Below are 23862 nucleotides of genomic sequence, written 5' to 3'. Positions count from 1 at the left end.
GGTCATGGAGCTCACTGGCTGACCTTCAACCGGTCACATTGACCCTACCTCACAAGGTGGTTGTGATGATTTAGGGAGGAGCAAGAAGGCAGATACAGAGGAATATAAATGCAATAGCTCCCGTCAGGATCTGGGCCACACCGCCCTGGTGGCTGCAGGATCAGGGCCAGCCTGACCCAGGAAGAGCCTGGTGTTTGCAGGCTCAGGCCCTGGCCTGGGTAGCAGCTGCTGGGCCACTCATGAGGCTCACCTGGAAAGCTGGAGGGAAGACCTATTTAAGGAGTGGTTCTCTCTCCCCAAATTTGCTTCAGTCACAAAGGCCTTTGGTTGTGGTATGCCTGCCTGCTTTTGCCACTGTTCTCTGTGTCTGAATTCCTGTGTTTCCGTCCCTGCTTGCTTCTGCATCTCTGTGCCTTGTTCTGGCTCCCAGCCCGGAGCTCCCACCTCTACTTAAATCATGGCCAGCTATGTAGTGAGTGTCTTTGGACTTGATGCCCTGCATGGTGGATGGGGTCCATGGGGCCCTTGCCCCTGGGGAGGGGCTGCCTAGGATAGCTTGAACTTTGACAGTTCCTTTAATGCAAACATATATTCCTTTATGGTCAACCCGGCATTCTTTTAATGTAAACATGCATGGTATTGCATTCTTGAGAGCCATCCCCATTTTCTCAGAAATTGGGTGCACCCAGGCAGGGGGTGGAGAAAGTATCTGGGGAAACGGCAGCAGAACCTCAAACTCCTATGCAAGGATGATGCTGTGACAGTGATGATGTCATCAACCCACAACAGGACTTGGCATACTATGAATGCTGGGTCTAATCTGGAATTCAGATTTTTCTCTTCTTTTCTTTCTTTGGACAGCTAGCCAGTGGAGCTGATTTTTCCCCCTTAGAGAATGGTTCTCTTTGCTCTTTCTGTGCCCCACACTTCTGTGGGTCCACCATGTCATTCCCCAGAGGGACTTCCCAGTCTCTGTTCCACCACAGAGGAAGCAGTCTTTGCTTGGTGGGGGGGTCTTTGACAGTCCTGCCTTCCAATCTCCGCCATCGCCACCTCTGCCTTTTCCCCTCCCTCGCTGGTTTCTAATTGTCTTGTTTGTTTTGTAATAAGCGATTCCTGCCTGTCTCTGTTCTGGATAGTTTCTCACACCATTAAATGAAGTTCTGCTTTATTGATCCCTGTTTTTCCAATTTGAAGCCCGAAAAGCGATGAAGACATTTTCTGGTTTCCCCTGCCCGCCTGCTGTCTTTCCTTTCCAAACACCATCCCTTCCTCAACTCTGCCACAGTTCATTTAGGTGACCTCTTTCCCGGTCCTTGGGGTAATTGCTTCCACAGAGCAATGTTCAGTGCCCTCCTCGGCCCTAGAGTCGCCCCGAAGCCCTCCCTCTGCTCTTTTTGGCTTGTTTGCTTTGAATGGCTGGAAGGAGACAAGGTTGAGCTCATCAAGAAGTACCAGCCATGGAGAACTCGCCCCTGGTGAGATCTCTCTAAGGACATCTCAATGTCACTGGTGCATATGGATTGTGGGAGAACCTGGTGGCAGCGGGTGGGGCCCGAAAAGGCCAAGGGAGGAAGCCAGGTTTGAAGGAGGCCCCGGAAAGAGATGTTTACACGAGCGATTATCTGCCAAATCTTCTCCAGCCGTGGATTTCTTTGCAGTAGGGGTGGGCAACTGGCAGCCTTTGGGCCTCGCACGGCCCAGTTTTGTGTGCCTCTTGGGGCAATTTCAGAAGACCTTGGCGACAGAGCGCCTGGCCCGCTCCTGGCAGCCTGCTTGGTGGGGAGGAAAAGAGAGAAAAGAGAAGGTCCGGAAGATGGAAAGGAGGAAAAACAGAGAGAGGAAAAAGGGGAGGGAGAGAAAAAATGAATGCGTGTGAGAGAGACAGAAAGAGACAAGAAAAGTGAGAGAAAGGGATGTTAGAAAGAGAGGAGAAGATGGCATTCAGAAGAAGGGCAGAGAGAGAGAGTAAGAGGGGGAGAGAGATGTGGAAGGACAATCTGAGTTTTTCTACTCCCTTCTTTTGGGTCTTTTCTTTCCAGCCAAGCTGACCGATAAATTCCAGTCAGTTTTATTACTCCACTTGTTTTTACTCTGACAGCCTTCTATTGTTTGTTTTCATTTACTGTTCTCTGAATTTTTGATCTCTGAAAGGGAGTGCTTTATAAATTCAGAGAGATAGATAGATAGTCTCCTAAGCAGCCCAGAGAAATGTTCTCCATCACAGCGTCCTCCCAGTGGGTTTGGCTGCAACTCGCATTGCCAGCATGAGCAATAGCCAGTATCTATGCTGCTGAGGATTGGCTTTACTAAGTAGGCAAAACCAACATGTTCTAGTGAGGAATCTTGCTCTCAACCTCTGTGGAACCAGAGGTTGGGAGTTCAATTCCCTAATATGTGCTTCTTGGGAGAAAAAGCCAGCCTGAGTGGCCTTGGGCAAGCTGTCGTTCCTGGGCACCCCCGGAAGAAGGGAATGGCAAGCAACATCTGAGTATTCTCTATCTGCAACACCCTGAAAGGGGTTGCCATAAGTCAGAATTGATTTGAGGGCAAATGATTATTATTAATAAGGGTAGAAATAATTGCCAGGAAAAATAGTCAAGGCAAGGAGCAGAGGATGTCAGGAAAACATCATTAGAGAGGGTTTTTTGTATGCTGATGTGATTTCATAACAGCTTATGCCTTACAATAGATTTTTTACTTATATAAGCTTAAGATATTTTTCATCAATACAACATACTTGAAAGTTAAACCTTTACAACGTGAAGAATAGGTCGTTGGAATACTTTTTATTCTTCTAAAGAGTTTTGTAACACTTTGAGTTACAATTTATTATTCAATTTTTTTCAGCACCCAATGAACTTTTGTTAGAGAATTTTTAAGTTTTGCTTCAAATAGCTACTGATATTTTTATTTAGTCCATTACGTGTTCATATTCTTATATCATGGTAGTAGGTTTTGGATATATTTTTAAATATTCATTAGAAACCATACGCTTAGGCTTCTGGTTTTTCCCTGCAGGTTCATAAAGTTCTATAGGGGAGGTTCAGGCGTTGGTTTATTTAACCTGACAAACCCATCTGGAAGCTGAGGAGGGCTCAAGCCGTATCACAGAGGAGGGCATGACGGGCTACTGGGGACCCTGGAGAAGGCCAGTGAATGAGAATACAATGGAACATTTTCTTCCAAGTCTAGCTATATTTGCTTCACTTTTGGTGATGATTCAATCTTCTGTTGCCAGTCAGCTAATTTCCAAAGCATCAGGTGAATGCTTTGTTCCTTTCTTGTTAATATACCCTGTGTGGTGGTGTGGATAGAGTGATGGACTAAGACTCTGGAGAACAGGGTTTGAATCCCCGCTCAGCTGTGGAAGCTCACTGGAGGAGCAGAACTGGTAAAGCCACTTCTTAAATATCTCACTTTGAAAACCATTTTAGGGTCTTTATAAGTCAAGTGAACACAAACCATTTACTGACAGTTGATTGATTGATTATCCGTTCTCTTTTTATGATTTAGCAGAGATAGCTAAATTTGGTCCTTTTTGTGTGTGGCATTATTCTTGCTAAAGCAACATCCCTTAATTTTTGTATTTCTTTTATTTTATCTATACAGTACATTCACATGCCACCTTTCCAGGTTGAAATCCCAGAAATGGAGAGGGATGGGCTGCAAACATGCAAATAAGGAGAAGAACAAAGGCAGTGGATTGGCTAAGAGGCTGCTGATGTCATACTGGTGCTTGGTTCCACATGGAGAGATACCTTTTCATCCTCTTCTTCCTTGGGACATTTATCTCTGTGCGCGCACATGTGCATGGAAGCTTTGTCTCCAATGGAAATGCAGACTCCTCCCATCTTGGCTTGCTGGCAGCAGTCAAGTCTTTCAGGAGAAGGTGGGCTACTCTGCTTGCTGTCCATCATCATGGATATTTTGACATGGATTGTATTTATTTAGCTTCAGTATGCACAACAAAAGCCATTCCCCACAGGCAGAAAATACATCTATGAAGACTAGGAAAAAAGATTCCATTAACCTATGCAAGCTTCCAAGTTCTACAGAATTCCTCATCCTGCTAGGTGAGGAAGGGTGCTGTACAACATGAAAGCTTGCACAGTTTGATACAATTTTTTTACATCAGCCTCAGAAGTTGCCTGTGGATTTTGTTTTCGCTTTGTCCTCTGGGACCTTGGTGGTCATAATGGCTCATGAGAGAACATAAGCAAAACAGTGTTCATGGCTTGATCTCTGATTTTAAAGATATATCTGTACTTCCAGAGGACAAGAGGTGTGTCGTCTTCATTCTGGGAGGCGGCTTTATTCCCTCTTCATTTAAGATGCAAGACAAATGTACCAATGATCGTATTTCTTCAAAGGAGACAAAGAGCAGCCCAGACACCTTGTAATGACAGAATCTTCCTGTTTGAAAATGCATGATAAACGGGCCGGAGCCTCTTCGAAGCCCACATGTCCTTATTGATATGCATGGGATTTGGGACACAGATCCACGGATGCTCACAGAGGCCCTCGGAACGGTAGGAGGGTGCCCCCTTGCCATTTTTATGGGAGATCTTAGGTTAATGAAATTAAATGCCAAGCGCTTTGTTTAGAAGATGAACCTAAGGTCATCCCTGCCGGGGGTTGGAAAAGAAATCCTTGACTGGAGGGGGCAGATTGCAGAACCATTGATTTAGACCCCCGGTAGACAGCTGAATAGCAAGCATTGAACCATGAAGGTAAATTCTCATATTTCATTGTATGAAGGTTAGCTGGTGGCTTCTCGGCTTTCCGAGATAATCACCACCAAATTCTACCCTGTTTTTTCCCCCCTCTTTGCCTTCCTCCACCACCTCCTTTTGGGGGAAAGTAAAGCAGAAAAGCAAAGGGGAGGGCAAACGGTTTCTCCCTTTTCTGCACTTAAGATGCTTTTACAAACCCTGTTTGAAGCTTCCGGGAAATTGTGTCAGCTTTCCTCCACTCCGGCAGAACCCCTTTTGTGGGGCCGAGCACACAGCTGGTCGCGCAAGCCAGCTCACAACCAGTGAGAGGCTGTGGGCGTGCAAAAGGGAGTGTGGGGAACACTTACACAAGCATCCTTCCATGACTATGCATGGAACCAGATACTGGCTAACAGTGACTGTGTCTGACTTGTAATCCACAGAAGTTCACATGGGAAGTTGAGCCTGAAATAAATCCCGTAGTCTCAAAGAGACCACAATATTTTTGCATCCATGTTTTCTTTTGTGCTGAAAGAGATTGTGACAGTTAGCTCTGTGTCACCAGAAGGAAAGAGACCAGGGAACAGCCATAGTCTGTACACAGATCATAGACTTCTCACAGTCATACTAAAGTACCCTACATGTAGTTCCCTAGACTAGATTCGGGGTAGAAGGCTGACCTGGACTGGAAAGGCTTATTCTGTCTTCATGCCTCAAAAACATCCTCTCTCCCAGTTGATCCAGGAATTCCACTTAATTTCCAGTACTGTGTGTATAGGCTCATTATGAAACTGCATGGACAGTTTTTCTTGGATTGTACTACCTGAGGATGGAGGGGCTGCCTTTTTTGAAGCCCTCTCCCATGAACCAAAACTGCCCGAATGCAGAAAAGTAGCATCTCAGGGAGATTAGCTGACCTAGCCGATTTCTCTGGGCGTGGTGTTCTTCTGTTCACCGACAATATGTAGATTCACGCCTCGAAACCTGTCTTGGTAGCAGTGCTGGCACACAAGCTCTTGTGAAATTATGAACTAGCTTTTAAAAATTCCTGTTCCCTCCCTGGTCACCTCATCCCTGCAGTTTGTATTGGCTAACATACAAATGCTGACCCGTTGAACCTCAGCAGAGAAAATTAAGCCCTCTTAACTATCAATTGATTATAAAACCATAATAATTGACGTTTAACAGCCCCATTAATGGCAAGAGGTTCATCGCTTAGCTGTTAAAAGTCCTGGCACATATATTTAAAATAATCAATTAGTATTTATTTAATATACAATAATGTCTCTGTTACATCTCAATTAAAGGCCCGTTAGGAGGTCATGTGGCAGAAAGGGGAAACATAAGCCTTAGATCCATTTCTTGCTCTCTTTGGTGGAAAGGTGGGCATTCTCTGGCTGCCTTAATTTCTGAATTTGAAGAGTTAAGAGAAAAGGGGAGAGGTCAAGAATCTATTGATCAGCTGATTTCTTCAACTCTACTTTTAATTTCAAAAGTTACAGCATCTTCTGGCAAATTTTTTAAAACAGATTTTTGCCGAGAATTCAGTTGAGCTCAAACTACTTTGTTTTGTCTTCTTTTTCTCATATCTAATCTATATATAAGTGCATTAGGAAGCAGCAGCCAACACTGCCCAGAGAAACACACATAAACAACAATGAATAGCTGTGGATGTTTGCTAGACAATGGTACGTGTGAACACAGTGCAAGTACAGCACTGAAGCAGAAAAGTAGTTTAGCGCTACACCGTTAACAGTCAGGATGTGGCTCCCTGTAAATGTCATGATCTCCTATCACCAAATGACAGAAAAACAGGACCAGGAGGTATAAATGCTGTGTCTGAAAGAACCCTTAATTAATTTCTCCCTTCCAATGAGGGAGAGCCAATGTGTCATATTGGTTAAATGTTGGACTGAGGCTTGGATAATGCAGATTGTATTCCCTTGTAAATTTCTCAAATTCTATGAGTTTGGGCCAGCCATTCTATCTCTCAGCCTGAAATGAGCTGTCACTGCTGACCAGAGGTCTAGAATTACTGTTTTCTGACACCTCTCCAAATCTAGAGTCAGCAGCTACACTCCTTCCTGCCTTTGATCTCCACTGATGGTTGACCACCAGACAATCAAGGTGTCAGCCGGTGAGTCCAGTTTTGTGGGGGCAACAAATCCACTCCATGTTTTAGTCTCAGCTTTTTACAGGTGCTCTCCAAGGCAAGGCACTTACATTGGGGATTGGATTCAGTACCATAGAGTGTGCCTGCAACTGCAGACTATAGACAACCTGTCACTAAAAGAGGGGGAATTTCCTAAGAACTGAATGTGTGTGATTGTCACATCAGGTCATTTTCCTTTCTCATAATTTGACAATTAGCATCCTCTGTTTCACGACTGTTCATGACAGAAGCCTTTCTTTGCAAACCTAATCTCTTGGCCACAACGTATTGCTTTAATCACATGTGTTTTTAGATCCGATATGATTTCCACTTTAATGATGGGTGATCTGTAATGTACAGTTGGACCCACTGTAGTTTTGTGTGTGTCCCTGCATCTAGGGACACACACGACACCCTTGCCTCCTCTTGGATAGCAGCCCTGACCGTTGGGTGATGTTCCAGACCTGATCTGACAAGGCTGGTTGTATATTTACAGTTGGCCAGAGCGAAGGCTTCATCAATCTTCTGGCTTTGAAAGGGGACAGGCCTGTTCCCATGAGCACTTGCTCTAGGAGAACGGCTGAACTGTGGCTTTCCAGTCAACCGGTTGTAAATTTCCACCATTTCAACAGGGCACCCCCCCCTTGCTCCTCCTATTCTACCTAAAACAGGAGAGGGGTTATTGTGTGTGTGTTGTTGTTTTTTTTTTATTTAAAAAAAAACCTTTTCCTGGTTGGCAGGAATCTTGGCCATCAGCACAGTGTATGGGGAATTAGGTGCCTTTTAATTAACCTTTTATTTCCCAAGGCAGGTGATGTACAGATTTTTAATGCTGAAAGTCCAGGGAGCTGGGAAGTGGAGATCAGCCATTCTCCCTCTCTTTCCCATCAGATGGCCAGGTATTTCCACCAAAACTAGATCACAGCTTGGAAGTGTTTCTTGTGTAGGTGGCAGTTCCCAGAATAGCCCAGCCAGAATGGTTGTGGATATGCCTGTCTGGAAAATTCTGGAATCTGTAGTGTGGAAAAGCAATATTTCCATGTTTTGAGATGCAAAGCACCTGTCCTTTCTGTTTAAAGTTAACGAGACTTGTAAATGAAACCCATGTTTACTATCCGCTGAGCAGTCACAAAATAAAGGCAAGTTAAAATTGCATCCTGTGAAATAAAGCAAGCTCATGCTAGAATAAACATGTCTTTTTCTTTGTCTTAATGCAACTCCACATCTAATGGCGTGCTGATGGTCCTGTCCAGTCTAGGCCTAAATGAGCATATCTAAGCCAAATTTGAACCCAGGATCCAGCTGTGTCTGACTCTCCATCCATTCCATTTTCCTATACTCTTACAGTTTGCATTTATAACAAGACCCAGTTCCCAAGCACTGGCTTTTGCTGAGGTTTATCATCAAAAAGAAAAGTGAGTTTTAAACTCCACTTAAAATAATAAAATCTGTCTTTGCTGAAAAATTTCAGGGGAAAAAATATATGTAAGAACAGGAATAATAGCTTCTGTAATTTAATAGGTGCTCAGTTTTGGCTAAGAGTGCCAGCAAATCCATTTCCACAAAATGATATTTTATCTGCTCTTTTAAAAAAATGATCATTTTCACAAGCGCCTCTCCCTTTTTTTATGGGTTCCCACATCCTGCTGAGCATCAGAAATGGGGTTCTAATACACCCGATCAGAGAAAATCTATGGGAGGATAACAAGGGACACCCATTAATAACAGTGGAGGGAGTGATCGTAGAGAACTAGCATGACAGATAAATGGGTTTCACTTTCAGAGTAGCTGGCATCCACTCTTGACTTTGCTTGACCATGCCTTCTTGAAATGTGCTTTTTCATGGGTGGGGTCAGCACCTTTAAATAGGCAAAGCTAAGATGATATCAGAAGAACTATGTCTACACTGCCTTTTGAAGGACAAACTAGAGAGGAAAAGAGAAGGGAGTGGTTAGAAAAAGGCATACAACATTCTTTTAAATTTCCCACGGGAGTTGTGATGATCTAAATGATGTGTTTCGAAGGATGAAGGCTGGCACTACCATGACACAAAGTGAAACAACAGGACTGGGTGTCTGATGATGGCTGGTCAGCTTTGAATATCATCCTGGTGGCAGATGAAGCATCTGCTGTCAAAGGACCAAGCTAGCTAAGTATGAAGGGGCGCATCATCAGAACAGTGGCTGGCAGGGTAATAAAATGGCCGCTGCAGCTATGATTAAAAGGACCGTGTCCCGGCACTGGTGTAAAGTGAAGTGGTTCAGCTTCCAATAGAGTCCAGGTGGAGGCTGGTGAGTCCAGTTCTGTGGGGCAGGAAATCCACTCCAGGTTTTCCTCCACACTTCATGGGAATCATCTCAAGTGCTGAGTGCCATCCTCCAAAGAGGTTCAACATCTCACATGGGTCCTTTGAAGACTGGGTTAAAATACTGCATAGGTCCTAAACCCTTTAGGGCTTTTAATGTTATCATCATAACCTTGAAGTTGATGTGGAAATGAACTGTTAACCAATGAAGGCCAGCCAGAGTGGGAGAGATGTGGAAGCCTATGGAAAAATCTCATAGTCAAAGGTCAAGGGTAAAGAAAGGGCCAGAAAATTGGTGGTTTTTTTTTAAATTTTAGAGGAATAAAAAGACTTCAGTGGCTTGGAAGACATGGGGGTCTTGTGAATCATCCTTATAGCAAGAAAATAATTAAAAGTTATGGTTTTTAATTAAGAGAGGGGTGAGAGGGAACGATGCATAGATGAAGGACCATGCCAAGAAAGGAAGACGAAAAAGTCAAGACGGAAGAAAACCGCAAGGAGATTGCTGAAATAAAAATGACTGGAGCTGGCCAAAAGGTATAATTTACATGAAAGAATAAAGCTATCCCATGAAAAAGGGAAGAAAAAAAACTGCAAGCAAGGAAGGAATGGGATCAACTATAGATAGTGGTCATGAGAAAGGCAGAATGTCTGTCTGTCTCTCTCCTTCCTTGTTGACCTAGGTTGTCTCAACTTGGCAAAATAAGAAGAGAATTTTCAAGAAATGATATTCCTTCCCTCCAGATGAGAACAAGACATGGAATGTTAATTTTTCCCCTGTCTAAGATTTGCCATTTATGCAAATGGTAATGTGCACAAACTGGCCATAACGCAGCCCTGTAAACTATGCCTAATAAGTCCTCATTTGATTCCAAGGCTCACTTGTCTCATCTGCAATCAGATTCATTGCACATGAGTTGGGTGAGCTCCAGGGTCTAAGGAGGAACTTTTTAACAGCAAACTCCCCCTGTTGTTAATGTCCATTTACTTAGCCATGATTTGTGGTGAACTATTTTTGTCCTATTTTATTTATTTATGCCATTTGTATACTGCCCGACTTAGTGGAAGCCCACTACTCTATTTCCTCTTTCAGCCAGCTCCTTTTTCTCTTTCTCTTTCATCCCCACATCTCAATCTCTTTCTCTGCCCCCGTAACAAATTTCCTCCCTCTGTCCTTCAGTTCTGCTTCCCTCTATTTCTGCTACCACATTTCTCTTGTTCTCGCTCTCTGCCAGCCCCTTCTCTGCCTGCCTGCCTGCCTGTTCCTTGTACAAAAACACCTCTACAGCTCTCGCTCTTCACAGAGCAAGGCTGCTGGGACAGGAAAAAAACCACACAGATTTTGTCCAAGATCTGAACTGGCTAAATGAAGAAAGCAAATGCAATCAGGAGAATCTATACTTCTAAAAAGTCATTCTTTAGTCTGTCTATAAGAAAAACAAAGAGAACTACAGTCATTTAGAAAGTGTAATGTTTTGTCTTCTCATCCTGCTTTGTTCTGGACTAGATTTTAAAACAGACCTCCTTTTGTATCACGTGTTTCCCATATAAAGGCTCTGCCTGTTTACTCAGAGGGACCTACCACTGTGTCCTGTTTTTTCCCGCCAGTAACTTCCTTTGGGTTTGTAGCTTTAAAATATTCAACCTCTGGAAACTCTGGGATGTAGCTCACTAGACAGGCTAAAATTTTGGTCGTAGGTCTGTCTACATGGCTGGGTGAGGTGAGTATGTATGTGGAGGATCAGTCTCAAATATTTCGTTTCTGGCATAAAACCACAGTTTTCTTCTGTCTGCCACTAGAGGCTGCTGCATACCTCATTAATGAGATAGATAAACAACCTGCCCAATTAATAAAAGAGTCTAGAGGAAGCACTGATTCGGCTGATGTTCACATCGTAGCACAAAACGGCGGTATATCCAGTCGGGCGATCCATTCGTCAAGCTGGGTCGGGCTGTTTCTACTTGTAGGGCAATCCGGTCTACCTCTGTGATTGCTCTGTTACCTTAGGCTTCCCAGTCTTGGTAGAGTTCAACTCCCAGAAATGTGAGGCTAATGACCAGGGATCGTGGGAGTTGTAGTGCATTAACATCTGGGGACCCAAGGTTGGGAACTACGGATCTACTTCTTCCATTGTGCACTACCATCTCTTTCTTAGAAGCCTCTGTAGATCAACCAGATCAGATCAGTTGGGAATTACACTTCCAGGGGCTTTCCCATTGGTTTCCTCTGTGTTCTTTCAGAAGAGGAGATGCCGAGGATCGAAGCCACACCCTTTTGCATGTAAAGCAGGTGCTCTGCCTCTAAGCCAGGACCCCCTTGCTGTGTATGAAGGGTGAGGGATTCAGGTCATGATTCAACATCTGTTTCAGAAAAATTCTCAGAGGCTGACTTCCAGTCCAAGAGTAAATGGATGGTGTCGAAAATAACTGGCCTAGTTTCACTTAAGGCTCTTGGGGCCATTGATCAAGCCTTGGTAGAGGCATTTCAACTTTTTAGAATAGTGGAAACTGTGTAATATCTGGGGAAACACCAAGTGGGGTAAGGATATGGACCTCCGGAGAAGCCCCAGAGGTCCACTTTAGGACACCAGGAGAATTTGGTGGATTGGAACCCACATGCTTGCTCCATGCAGCCATGGACTTCATTCCAATCAGTTGGCAATGCCACCCATGGCCGCCGGAGGCTGCCCATTTCTGCCACCATCTTGTCTGTGTGGCCACGTGCATTTCAGTCAACCTAAGTGATCTCTCCAGGGCACTCAAGAGGCAGGACCTCTGAAGCTGATCTCAAAACAGGGAGACTGACAGAGGCCCTTCAGAGAACATTATTCCAAACCCATAGCTTGGGAGGTTCCTCTGTTTGGACTACGCCACTCCCCAAATCCCCCAGCCAGCAAAGGGAATGGCCATGGTGGAATCTGGGAGTTATAGGGGAGAGGACCTTTCCCAAGCACTACCCACACTATTCAGGTTCCCATTTAGCTTGGCTTCTTTTCAAAAGGGAAAGGAGCTGGTTAGCCCACTAGTGATATTTATGAGTGATCCATTTGTACAATTAATGGGGGCTTCTGCATAGGAGGCAAAATATTTCAGATATCTCTCTGGACCCACAAGGGTGGCTCTGTTGAATCCCAATCAAAGGGAAAAGGTTTTCTGTGAACTGCTCAGATTCCTTCTTTTCTGCCCTGCCTGTGATTCTCCATTGCTCAACCAGCCGAGTGGAAATTGATTCTGTCTCACCTTTTTTTTTAAATGGTAAAAATAGCGACAGTCATGCCAACAGCCGCTCATTTCGAGTCGTTCCTCGTGGTTTGGCCCAATTCAACGCTATCGGGAAGTGTCAGGGCCTCCTTTGCCACTTCTACCAAGAAAGATTCAGCTTGTTATTAATCTCAGTTATTTGGTGCGATGCTGTTTTCCTTAAAACAGTGTACGGCTCGCTTCGAACACATTAGTGTCATCCTATTCTGCCTGGCATATCTTACAGGGAACGTCTTGCAAGGTTGACATGAGCTGCTGAGAAAAAAAAAATTCTGCATTTTCCTTGGGTTCCTAGCGCTGATGTTACACCATCCTACTCTATAGATGGGTGATAATGTCACTTCCGTTTGCTTCCAATCCGACTCTTCCAAAATCTGCGAGTTTCTTCACGTACTGAGTGGAAAGAATTGTAAGAGTAAAACCAACCAACCAATAAAATCAAGATTGACAGAGCCATCCATAAAGGCTCGTGGTTTTCCATACTTAAGTCTCAAAAATTTGGGTGTGAACCAGGTTAGTTCTAAATTTAAATTGCTGCTTCACCCCCTTGTCATCTTTGTCAAATATGGGACAGGAAGACACAGCAGTCCTTTCCGTCCTGGGAACAGGGGCTGGACGTGATGATCCATAGGGTCCCTTCCAGCTTCGCAGTTCTAAGATTATTGTTATTATTTGAAATCTTCTTCTTTTCTTTAGTGTCCATTTCCTGCCTTCCCTCCAGGATGTCTGCATGTGTACATCTTGCTTTAAATGGCGCTTGCTCTTACCATGAACTGAACCATGTTTAAGCAGCATTTGGTGTGCATTAGGAAGGTGCATGTGAAAATGTTCGGGGTGCTTTACAAATGGCCCATTTTTTTCCAGGTGTATCTGCAGCTGTTGAGGGGCATTCCAGAGTCCAGGCTGCATCTGGTTCAGAGTGTTTTGCTGCCTGAGACAAAGGACATGCTAATGGTCTCTTCCATTTCATCTGTAGAAGCCATCTAGGTGAGTGGTTGAGACTTACCTTGGTATTGGCTGTTGGGTAGGTTCTTGCACCACACCCGATGGCAACAGGTGTAACTGTGGGGTTCCTCACAGGTTCATCCTAAAGGTTCAAAGTGAGACACAACCTTCTGCTTAGATTAAAGGCCAACAGGGATTTAAATCCTGGCTTGATTTGTTCCTGTATTTTAGATGTAAAGACACCAAACAAGACAACACACACACACACACACCCTCTAACATCTCTGGGACAATGGATCATGATTTTTTTGCGGCAGCATGTGTTTATGTGCATGTGGGTTCCATCGCAGAGAGGTTTCGCACATTTACAAGATGGGGTTTTGCATATTTTTTATAACAACTGCACTGTGAGAAAAATGTGGTAAGTCTAGTTTTCGTGAAGAAACTGGCAAATGTAGCAGGATGGGATGGGTTGTTTGTATCTTTTTGATCCCTCAAACTTTTTGTGCTTTCTTCTTGTGTGTGAGTGTGTGTGCTTAGGAAAAAGGCACTAGTTTTGTGCTGCCACATTTTGCACAATTTAAAGAAAACATACCCCAAAAAGGGGCTTGCGGAGGTATGTGGACAAACCTCAAGGCACTGGAGAGATTTTTTTCATGTTTTTCCTGGCAGGCTCTAGCTCCGGAGGAACAGCTGAGAGAGGCCCCTGGCTCCCTCTGCCTAACCTAAAGGGCGGCATTAGGCTCATCTTATATACGACAGAAACATCCTCCTCTGTATCGAGATCCTGGCCTGATCCGGTGCCACTCTTCAAACGACCTACTTAACTTCAAGGATGCATGTCTCGGGAGAGGAGAGCAGTGCTATGGAGTTGTCTGTTTTATACCAGACATTTCAGAGCAGGATGGCTGGCTGTTATGCCATTACTGGTTTTATATACCTTTTGTTTTAAAGCACCAAAGGGAATGATGATGCTCATTGCCTATGTGAGATGATAAAAGGGAAAGAAGAGCTTGTTTGCATGGCCTACATAGCCAGACGTCTCCATTAGGAAGCTGTTTATTCTTTCTTTCCCAGCGGAGGGAGAAACGGGCCCGTCGGACGAGGTTGACAGCGGTCCGCTGTACTCTTTATCATTCTGCCCAGGAAAAAATGTCCAATGAAGTCAAACCAGGTTAAGTTCTGAAAACCCCATCAAGCTTCGGTCCTAGCAGGAAAGCTCATTGTATTCAGTGGGGTTTCCTTCCATAGGCCTCTATGGTAATTCTGCCATCCTGCGTTCACTGTCCTGGGAATTGGTGTCACTCAAATTAGTAGGTCTTACTTCTGAACTGTTGTTTTTATGGGCCATCAAGTCACCCTTGACTTATGTTGACCCCTCAACAAATGTCCTGTTGTCCACTGCTCTTAGAAACCCAAGCCTTAAACTTCCATCCGGGAATCAATCCATCTTGTGTTTAGTTTTCCTCTTTTCCTCTTGCCTTCCGCCTTTGCCAGCATCATTGTCTTTTTCAGACAATCAAGTCTTCTCATGATGTGCCCAAAGTAGGACAGGCTCAGTTTCTTTTTGTCTCCAGATATAGTTCAGGCTTGATTTGCTCTAGGACCCATTTGTCCATCTTTCTGGCAGTCCAAGGTATCCACAAAGCTCTCCTCCAGCACCACATTTCCAATAGATTGATTTGTTTTCCCTTTCACACCTTTCAACTGCACAGCTTTCACACCCATACATGATGACTGACACGTATAATATTCTACTCTTAGGTTGTAATCTCATTCAAACTGATTTGGGACTCTTATAGGAAAGCTGAGCACCTGGACTGAATGTTTCATTGGGCGAGAACTTGGAAGTAACTAGTTGCACACGATCAGTATGTCTACTTAATTCATTTCCCCCAACAACAAAGATAAAACTACACTGCATTCTTCCTGCAACTTAAGGAAGGAACACCTTTCCTGGTGTTACTGTAACTTTCAGTTACTTTTCTAGTTACAGTGGTGTGGCCTGCAGGAGGAATATCGCGGGGTGGCTTCAAGCTCTTCCAGAAGCAAATGCCAAGAGAGAAGTCTGTGCCTTCCTAGCAGAAAATGCTGCACCCTTCTCAGGGTGCCCATGGTCAAATCCCGGTCCTCCTGCTCTCTATTGACTGGGCGAGGTTGTCAGACTTTGACCTCAACCCTTCTGATCATTTCTAGCATGGATGCTTCCCCCTTCCAGTATCCCTAGAACACTGCTCTTCCCCTGTTGATACATGGCTGTACCCTCGAGTGAACGCTGGCTGGTGAGAAGCACCTCCAAGTCATACATCTCATCTTTTCCGGCGGCACAATTACCGGGAAATTGCTAAAATATTAAATGGACTCCATCGATTGTGAGAATATCAGCATCGGTTTCCATCAAATGAATCATCAGAGATGGGTTCCCCCCCCATAAAAAAAGCATCTTCTCTCGGCGGGAGCCTCAATTTGTCCAGGGACCACTAGGAGCTCTTTTGTCTTGGGAGACAGGTACCAATTTTTAGACATGCAAATATAGGATGGAGGGAAGAAGGCAGAGCCTTCTACTTAACGTCAAGTAGGTAATGGGAACATGCTCCAGTGAAGAGCCGTAGCTCGGTGGTGGAGCTAGTGTTTTCTATTTAGAATGGCCCAGTTTGATTCCCAGCATCCTCAAACAAAGAGGATGAGACAAAGCCCTCCTTCTCCCCCCAGCTTTGGAGAGCTGCTGCCTGTCAGAGCAGACACTATGGGGCTCTACTCCTCTGATGGACTATGCCTCCCCTAGCTCTCATGCTCTCTTGCACTTTCCTCCTTTGGGGACCAAACAAGGTTCAGCTTTGAACCTGGATATTCCAGGAGAATGGGCTAAGCTTCCTTCCTCAGGGGAGTCTCTCTTGGCAGGTGAGCGTCAGCACCTACAGGACTGTGCTCTGCCTTTGGTTGGTTTGGGAGCTGTCAATTATTTTTTTAAAATATTCCTGCAGTTCCTTCCAAAGGAGCTTCTCTGTGGGATTCTCCTTAGAAATTAGAAATTCCTTATGAAAATAATATTTAAAAGTAGCTACAGAACATGGCTGGTTGTGCCCATCATGTACCTTTGTTCTTGCTTCTTCCCGTCCTTTAAAATACGTCTTCATTTCATACCCTCCTTATTTTTTTAAAAGCACCTGTTTAACAGGTAAACTATGTTATTTGTAACTCATTAAACCATCTCCTACCCTAATGGTTACAGAGATGATACACATAATTCCACATTATCACCTCCTCCTGTCATTATCTTTTTTTCTCTCTGACCTGTCACATTTTTGATTGACTTGACTGCAAAGTCTTCGAGGGTGGAGGCCTTTTTCTATACCTCATTGCCCACAAAGCTGCAGATGGAGCTATTTTCATAAACCATGTCCATAACAACAAAGACACCCTCGATTTTGAGCTTCACCCTATGCAGTTATAGTAGTTTGATTCAACTTTCAGTTCTACAAGTGTATGGAATCCTGGGAATTGTAGTTTTAATAGCCACAAGTGTTTCTAGAAATAATATAACCATGTACCATCTAGTCCATTGTGACTTATGGCAACCATTTCCAAGGTTTTCCAGGTAGACAATACACAGAAGTGGTTTACCCTTCCCTTCCACTGGGGGTGCTGTGGGACTGCGCAGCTTGCCCAAGGCTACCCAGGCTGGCTCTTCTCCCAGGAGGCACTGCGGGGAATTGAACTCTGGCTCTGCAGCCAGATACCTAAACCACTGAGCTTTCCAGCCATCATACAGCTCTCTTTTTCCTCTTCCACAGAAAGTTCCCATAATGCAAACAGAGTAATGTAACATTTAGGCATCCCAGGGCCCCTGACCCTCCACTGCCCTATTGCTCGCTGCTTGGGAGGTGGGGGAAATTGTGGAGACATTGGATTGTGTGTTGGAGATTGCTAGATATGTTTACCAGGCGTTCTGACGGGGGCGGGGAAGAGGAGAGATGTCAGGAGAGGCAGCCACTTGCGATGACAAGTCCGTACCTCTCCTGACAGTGAAGCATAGCGGGATTTTTATTTTTGTTTACCATATTTTGCATTGTTTCTGCAGGAATGACTTAGCAGGATGTTCTGAGTTAATCCAGGGTGTGCTGAAAAGGGCATCAGAAGACCTACCTTCCTTCCTTCTATCCATCATCAGCTCCTTCCTTTCTTCCCGTCTCTCTTTCTCTTTTTGTTACCTCTTTTGTTTTCATGTTTTCCTGCTCCCTTTCTATCACCCTGATCCCCTTTTCTCTCTTCTCTTTCTCCCTCCTTCCTCTTTGCCTCTCACCCTCTTTTCATGCAATCCTTTTCTCTCCTTTTCTCGGCCTAGACACCGCCCGTCTCCATTGGCGGTAGGAGACCTTCCCTTGCTTTTGAAGCTGCTCCGCGCATGGGCATCCTTACCAGAGGAGGAGCACGGCTCCCGACCCTCGCCGTCCTGCCTAGCTCCCAGGCCTGGGGAGGCCAGTCTTTGCTTAAATGATCTCTTATCACCAAACATGTGTGCATGTCTGCATGCGCACGGACGCATGTAGGTGCGATCTCTGGGCATGAGTCTGGCTGTCAGGCGGGGGGGGTTGGGGCCCCCGAGGAGGGTTCCCTTTCAATCTGCCCGCCGGGCTGCCTGACACCGAAAATAAACAGCATAAGCTGGGAACGCTGGCTCGTCGCGAGGGGCAGAGAGGACTTGTCAAGGCGGGCGCGGTTGAGCTGCGAGGATGATAATATGCCATGACACTCCTGAAATGAGACACCGGTTGCCATGGCGAGGGCTCTGGAGGAACTATCTCTCCAGAGGCAGAAATAAAACATGCTTTAAATGATGTTTGATTAGAATTTAGATCATGTAACTGAATGGCCGGGCCTGCTTCCCATTCCAACCCGCCCCCACTTCCCTACACACGCGCCGCTTCGGCTCAACACACTGCCATCCCTTGCCGTCTTCGGTGGCTGGATCTCCTTGCATTTCTTTGGAAATGAAAACTGGAGGGTCTTGAGGGTTGTCGAATAGCCTTTTTTTTGGTGCTGAATTTGAAACAGGCTGGCTTGCTTGCACCCCCCTCCTCAATTTATCCCTCTGTTTAATTTCGCTCACTTAGGAAGAGATTTCTGAATCTGAAACACAATTTCCCCTCCGTTCTAGTCTAAAGCTGATTGCATCTCACTGTTTTCTGTACTGGTGCTGTTTACACCAACGAATATTATTTGCTGCTATCAGCTGTTTCTGTGTTTAATTATTTGTTATATTTATGCCTTGCCTCTTCTTCCAGGGAGCTGACAGTGGCCGACATCGCTCTCTCCTTTCCTACATTCATCTCACAACAGCCCTCTGAGGTGGGTCAGGCTGAGAGGACGTGATTTGAACCCAGGCTCAAGCTCAACACTCCAACCACGACACCACATTGTCTCTCACTATTGTGCTGCTTTGTGGCTGAGAAAAGAGGACAGCACTAAGGAGAGGAATGTGAAATTATCAAAACCCTGGCCAAGATCTTGCTAAACCTTGAGGGAGCACACGGCCTGGCCGATACGGTAGAGAAAGATCACACCCACACAGCTCCACACAAGCAGGGACCAATTCTGCTCACCAAATGGAGGTGCAGGTACATATCCGATCCTTTTTGTGCTCCTGCCTGTTGCATGAGCAGGTTTGAGGTAATGGGATCTTGGCCTTTCCGACACCTTTTGGAATGAAGTGGAGGTTGAACGGCCATGGGCCATCCATGGTCAATAGTGCACTTGGGTATCCAAAGCCAGCACTGTACACAACGTCTGGCTCCACAGCCGGATACGAAAACCACTGAGCTATACAGCTGGTGTGCTAGATATCTGGCTGCAGAGGCCAAAGGTTGGGAGTTCGATTCCCCATTGTGCATCCCAGAAGAGCCAGCCTGTGGAGCTTTGGGCAAGCTGCACCGTCCTCTAGGGCAGTGGTTCTCAAACTGGGGTCCCCCAATGTTCTTGGACTGCAATTCCCAGAAGCCTTCCCCGCTAGCTGTGCTGGCCAGGATTTCTGGGCGTTGCAGTCCAAGTTGCAGTCCACATCTGGGGACAGAGTTTTGAGAACCACTGCTCTAGAGGAAAGGAAGGGTAAACCACTTCTGAGAACTCCCTACCTAGGAAACCCTGGAAAGGATGACTACAAGTCAGAACTGACTTAAAGGCACATGATTACGAGACGGAATAGAAGATTTATATAAACATTACTAAGAATTAGTAATCCCATAGCAGTGAAATTTATCGGCAACGGTGTTATTAAAATTTCCAAATACTCTTGGAATTAATTTATGTTTGTTTTCATTTCCTACAATACAATGCTATTGCCCATCCTTAAAAATGACACTAAATGATAGATGTAATTGTAGAACACACAGAAACATATTTATGGGCTCTTTGAGAAATGCCAAGCCATTCTGTTTTTATCATGTGGAACCCATGTTTCTTTCCTGAGTGATCACTGGGACCTAAAATACAGAAAGTTAAACTTGTTTTAGAGTGTATGTTTGTGACTGTTTTATTTTATTGACTGTAGGTAAGCTGCCCAGAAATCCTACATCTCTTTGTGACCACCTCTGCATCAGCCGTACCACATCGGCTCTCCAGTTTCTTGAAATCCAATGGGCAAGAGGCTAGTCCTCATTGAGGACCCTTAACATTCCATAACCTTAGCACTGCACATCAGGTAGCAAGTCTTAAGTATCATTAACAGGCCATTCTTTATTTTGCTGCGGTATTTTTACTGCTGGGGATAGGAGAGAGCTGTTGAGATTCTTGTGACATTGAGGCTTTGAGGAGAACACATCACATCTTGCGTGGCTGGGGTGTGTTTGTGCTGCCATTTTGCTCCCTCCCTCAATGTCTTGAGCCAGATTTGAGACATCCATGGCCTCTAGAAAGGATCCCTGGAAAATTAAACGAGGAAATAATTCTGAGTCGTTTCTCCACTGGAAATGTGTATCTGCTATGTTCTTGTGATCACTGTCTACTACAGAGAGACAGACAGAGAGGCACTTTGTGTGGGAATCTTGCCTCCAATTCAACACTCATCTCAAGTGCCATAACATCTTTTTGGCGTGTTTGATGAATCAATGTGGAACATCATTTCCAAGTCTGATGTAGGGACCCTGAGGGACACCTTTCATGCAGTTGTGTGTTCTCCATTTTTCTTCAGCTTTAAATTTGGCTATCTGCGCACACATGCCCAACTCTCTCCCTAACGAACATTGATTTTGAAGTTCATGGTGAGGGACTGTTGTTTTGTTTGGATAATTAACACATCCAACATAGCTTTTTCCCTCTTTTCAATACAGAACCAACAGGGTTGATGACAATTTAATGAAGAGCCCACTTGATCTTCTGCAAATTAGGACACCAAAGCAATGAGGACTAGTGGCTTGAAATCATGCAGAAAAGACATGCTGGCAGTAAAGGATGTTTCAGATAGGTATAATTTTGAGGAGTGGCAGAACACATTTTTTTCACCCAATTTCTAATTTCTGCAGTCCAGATTGAATTTTATATTTCACCATGCTACTTTTCGTGTCATCACTACATCTATTTTTTTCATTTATTTACAGAAATACTAGGATTGTGATAAATGTGTTTATGTCTAGCTTACAGTGACCCTAATAGGGTTTTCAAGGTATTTGGCATATTCAAAGAGTGGTTTTATCAATGCTACCCCTGCAAATGTTTCCATGGCCAGGCAGAGATTTGAACTCAGGTCTCTTTGAGACTTAGCCCATTAGTCTACCCATTATACCACCATACTAGCTCTGGAATATCAAATGCTCCCTATTTTAATTTCTCAATTCCATGGATAGCTCAGTGTTTTTGTTTTCTGGCTGTGGAGCTAGAGTTGGGAGTTTGATTCTCCACTTTGCCTCCTGCAAGTAGAGCCAACCTGTGTAGCCTTGGGCAAGCTGCACAGTCCCAAGATGATGGTAGAAGAGAATGGTAAACCCTTTCTGTATATTCTCTGCCAGGAACCCCCCCCAAAAACAATCACCAGAAGTCGAAACTGACTTGACGTTATTATTATTTTTAATTTTTTGTGGGGGGAAAGTCGGCACTTTTTCAGACTGTTTCCTAAGAGCCTAGGCAGTTAATATACCTGCCTTCTCCTGATCCTATTTGCTGTCCTTGTTTTCCCTAAAATAAATAATTTTTTTAATTTGATGCTATAATTTCTGACTCCTGTCCTTCCTCCTGGATTAGTCCGAGGGGTAATGACAACCCATTATGGACCATGTAGTGGGAGGGATGATGTCATGATTTGTTGTCACCCATCAGTCATGCTCAGGTGATGACATCACTAAACCCCAAACAAGGGCAGTTCAAACAAATCAGAAAAGCATTTTTGGGATGTGTCTGAAAGATAACATGGCCAGAAAGAAGTAAGCAATTTTAGGCCTGTCTTTCTTGGGAACTGATCAATCCATAAATTAAAGGGGGAGTTAAAATTATTTTCCTTTTGTTCCTGGGGAGGGCCTGTACCCGAGATCTTTGGAGTTGCTCAAATAGCTCATTTAACATCACTGGAAAGTAATACTGCGTGTTCAAACGGCCATCGTATTAACTTTAAAAGGTCTATTTCAAGTGACGCTTGTCAGCCAGGGAAAGCCAGATATGGTAATTCTGAGTTACAAATCAGGGAGAGGAACGGACAACCTTGTTAACACCAGCGCAGCGGAAGAAGCGCTGAGGTCATGGGGCCAGCGTGGAGAGGGATAAAGGCACCGAGCCAAAAAGATGTCCCATAATTAGGGCAACTCTAAGAGTCAAGGTTGGAGATTCGTCACCGTGACACCTCCGGGCGGAGAAAGTGTGGAAGGCTGGGAAGGATTGCTTCCCAGCAATGAGCCAGAAAAAAGGAAAGATGGGGCTCATTTATGCTCTAGGAAGGAATGGGAGAGACGATAGAGACAAAGGAAGGACAGAGCAGCCACGCTGGAAGGGTAAATCCGCACTGCAGCCACAGTGAGAAGACCACAGACAGATCTCTTGTCTTTTTCAAGTCACAACCTCTGGAAAAGGCTGTCACACAATTTGGGAGGATACAGACTGTGGTGTAGTACAGTCAGGCCTCTCGGGGTCTAAGCCCCATGACTTTCTGGGCAGGAGGGGCTGCATCGCCCTCTGACACTCCCCTTGGGCATTGCTGTTTGCAATGTTTGTTTAGCTGCACAGCAGTTGAAACAGATTTCCCCCAGGAACAATACAATGGTTGCAAATGTATCCCTGTTTTAATGCAAAGTATTTGAGGGAGAAGCAGTCCTGAGTGGGCAATTAAGAGCTGTTACCTTTACAAAAGGCCTGCTCCTCATTTGTTGATATGGAATGATACAACTGCCAGTTTTTGGAGTCTCCTTGGGCACTTGGCTAGGAGGACTCTCCTGATGAGGATCGGCAGATCCGAATTTAATGCTACATCACTCAGCACAGAAAATGATGATGGAAAGGACCAAGAATTTCACGCAGCACTGTGGCTGGGGCACTTTTGTGAAACCTTTCATTCTTCACAAAATGTAAGCCATTTTAACAAACTGTAAGAGATGTCGAAAACATGAGGTGGAGGATGAAAAAAAAACCTTCCAGATTCACACTTTCTTTTTTTTAACCTACAATAATTTCCCCCCTAAATAAAACACAAGTTGTTAAATTCTTTCAAATGGATAAGTTCATAAAAGATGGAAATTAACCTCTTCTCCATCTACAATGGCCGATTTCATGCACAGACTTATCCCAAGTCTTGATAAAACATGTCATAGCCATTTAACATGTAAGTATTAAAGATCAGGTGCTTTCCAGGAAAAAATAAATGGCAACCCTGTTTTTTTTTTCTCATATTGATTTTCTAAGTGGCTGAATTGGTCTCCATTCCAAACAAGAAGGAACTTGTGCATTTTGGTGAATTCTTATAAAAAATCCATGGAAGGAAGATTTTCCACATTTCTCCAAAGGTCGCCTGAAGGCAGTTCATTTCCTTTATTAAAGCAAATTCTACTTTAATGACAACAGGCGCAATACAATTCTCCTTTCATCCTTCACCACCACCATTTATTTTCCTAATTTATTGTTTTTCCTAAAAAGCATTTTTTTCAGAAACCTTTATGGAAAGTAGTCTCATGTAATGGTGGAGAGTAAATATCCCTTGGATTGAAGGCTGACTCCTGCTGAACCTCAGGCCACTGAAGGAAAAATATTCCAGTAGGGTTTTTAAAAAAATTAAAAGTAACTAATAGTAACTCTGTTAGCTCTTTCTGAGAACAAGGAAAGCAAAGTGTGGCTTGGATGGGGGCAGGGGGAAGATAACTATAAAGACAGCAAAGTGCTGTTGAAGGACATTTAAAACTATGAAGGCAACTCATTCTATTTTTAGAGCAACTTCCCAAGCCCTGCATGCACAAAAGTGGGCCAGAGTGACAACAGAATCCTATTTCAGAAAAAAATATGAATAGATTAGAGCC

At 44.4% G+C, this 23862-nt stretch overlaps 2 long non-coding RNA genes across 2 annotated transcripts in view; one reads left to right on the top strand and one right to left on the bottom strand.

The window, feature by feature from the left end:
* The window catches only part of LOC144584063 (uncharacterized), a 266283-nt gene that overhangs the window by 40257 nt on the left and 202164 nt on the right, over positions 1-23862 (bottom strand). The window lies entirely within an intron of this gene.
* Positions 320-9763, top strand: LOC110075486 (uncharacterized). The gene is made up of 3 exons (XR_002299976.3): positions 320-1512; positions 3022-3264; positions 3613-9763. It is a non-coding gene; the product is annotated as an uncharacterized LOC110075486 (long non-coding RNA).

Source organism: Pogona vitticeps, chromosome 7 (genome assembly GCF_051106095.1).
Source record: "Pogona vitticeps strain Pit_001003342236 chromosome 7, PviZW2.1, whole genome shotgun sequence".
In the NCBI taxonomy this organism is placed as follows: domain Eukaryota; kingdom Metazoa; phylum Chordata; class Lepidosauria; order Squamata; family Agamidae; genus Pogona; species Pogona vitticeps.
Note: the sequence above shows the minus strand (reverse complement) of the source record. Positions and strands in the feature narration are given on the sequence as shown.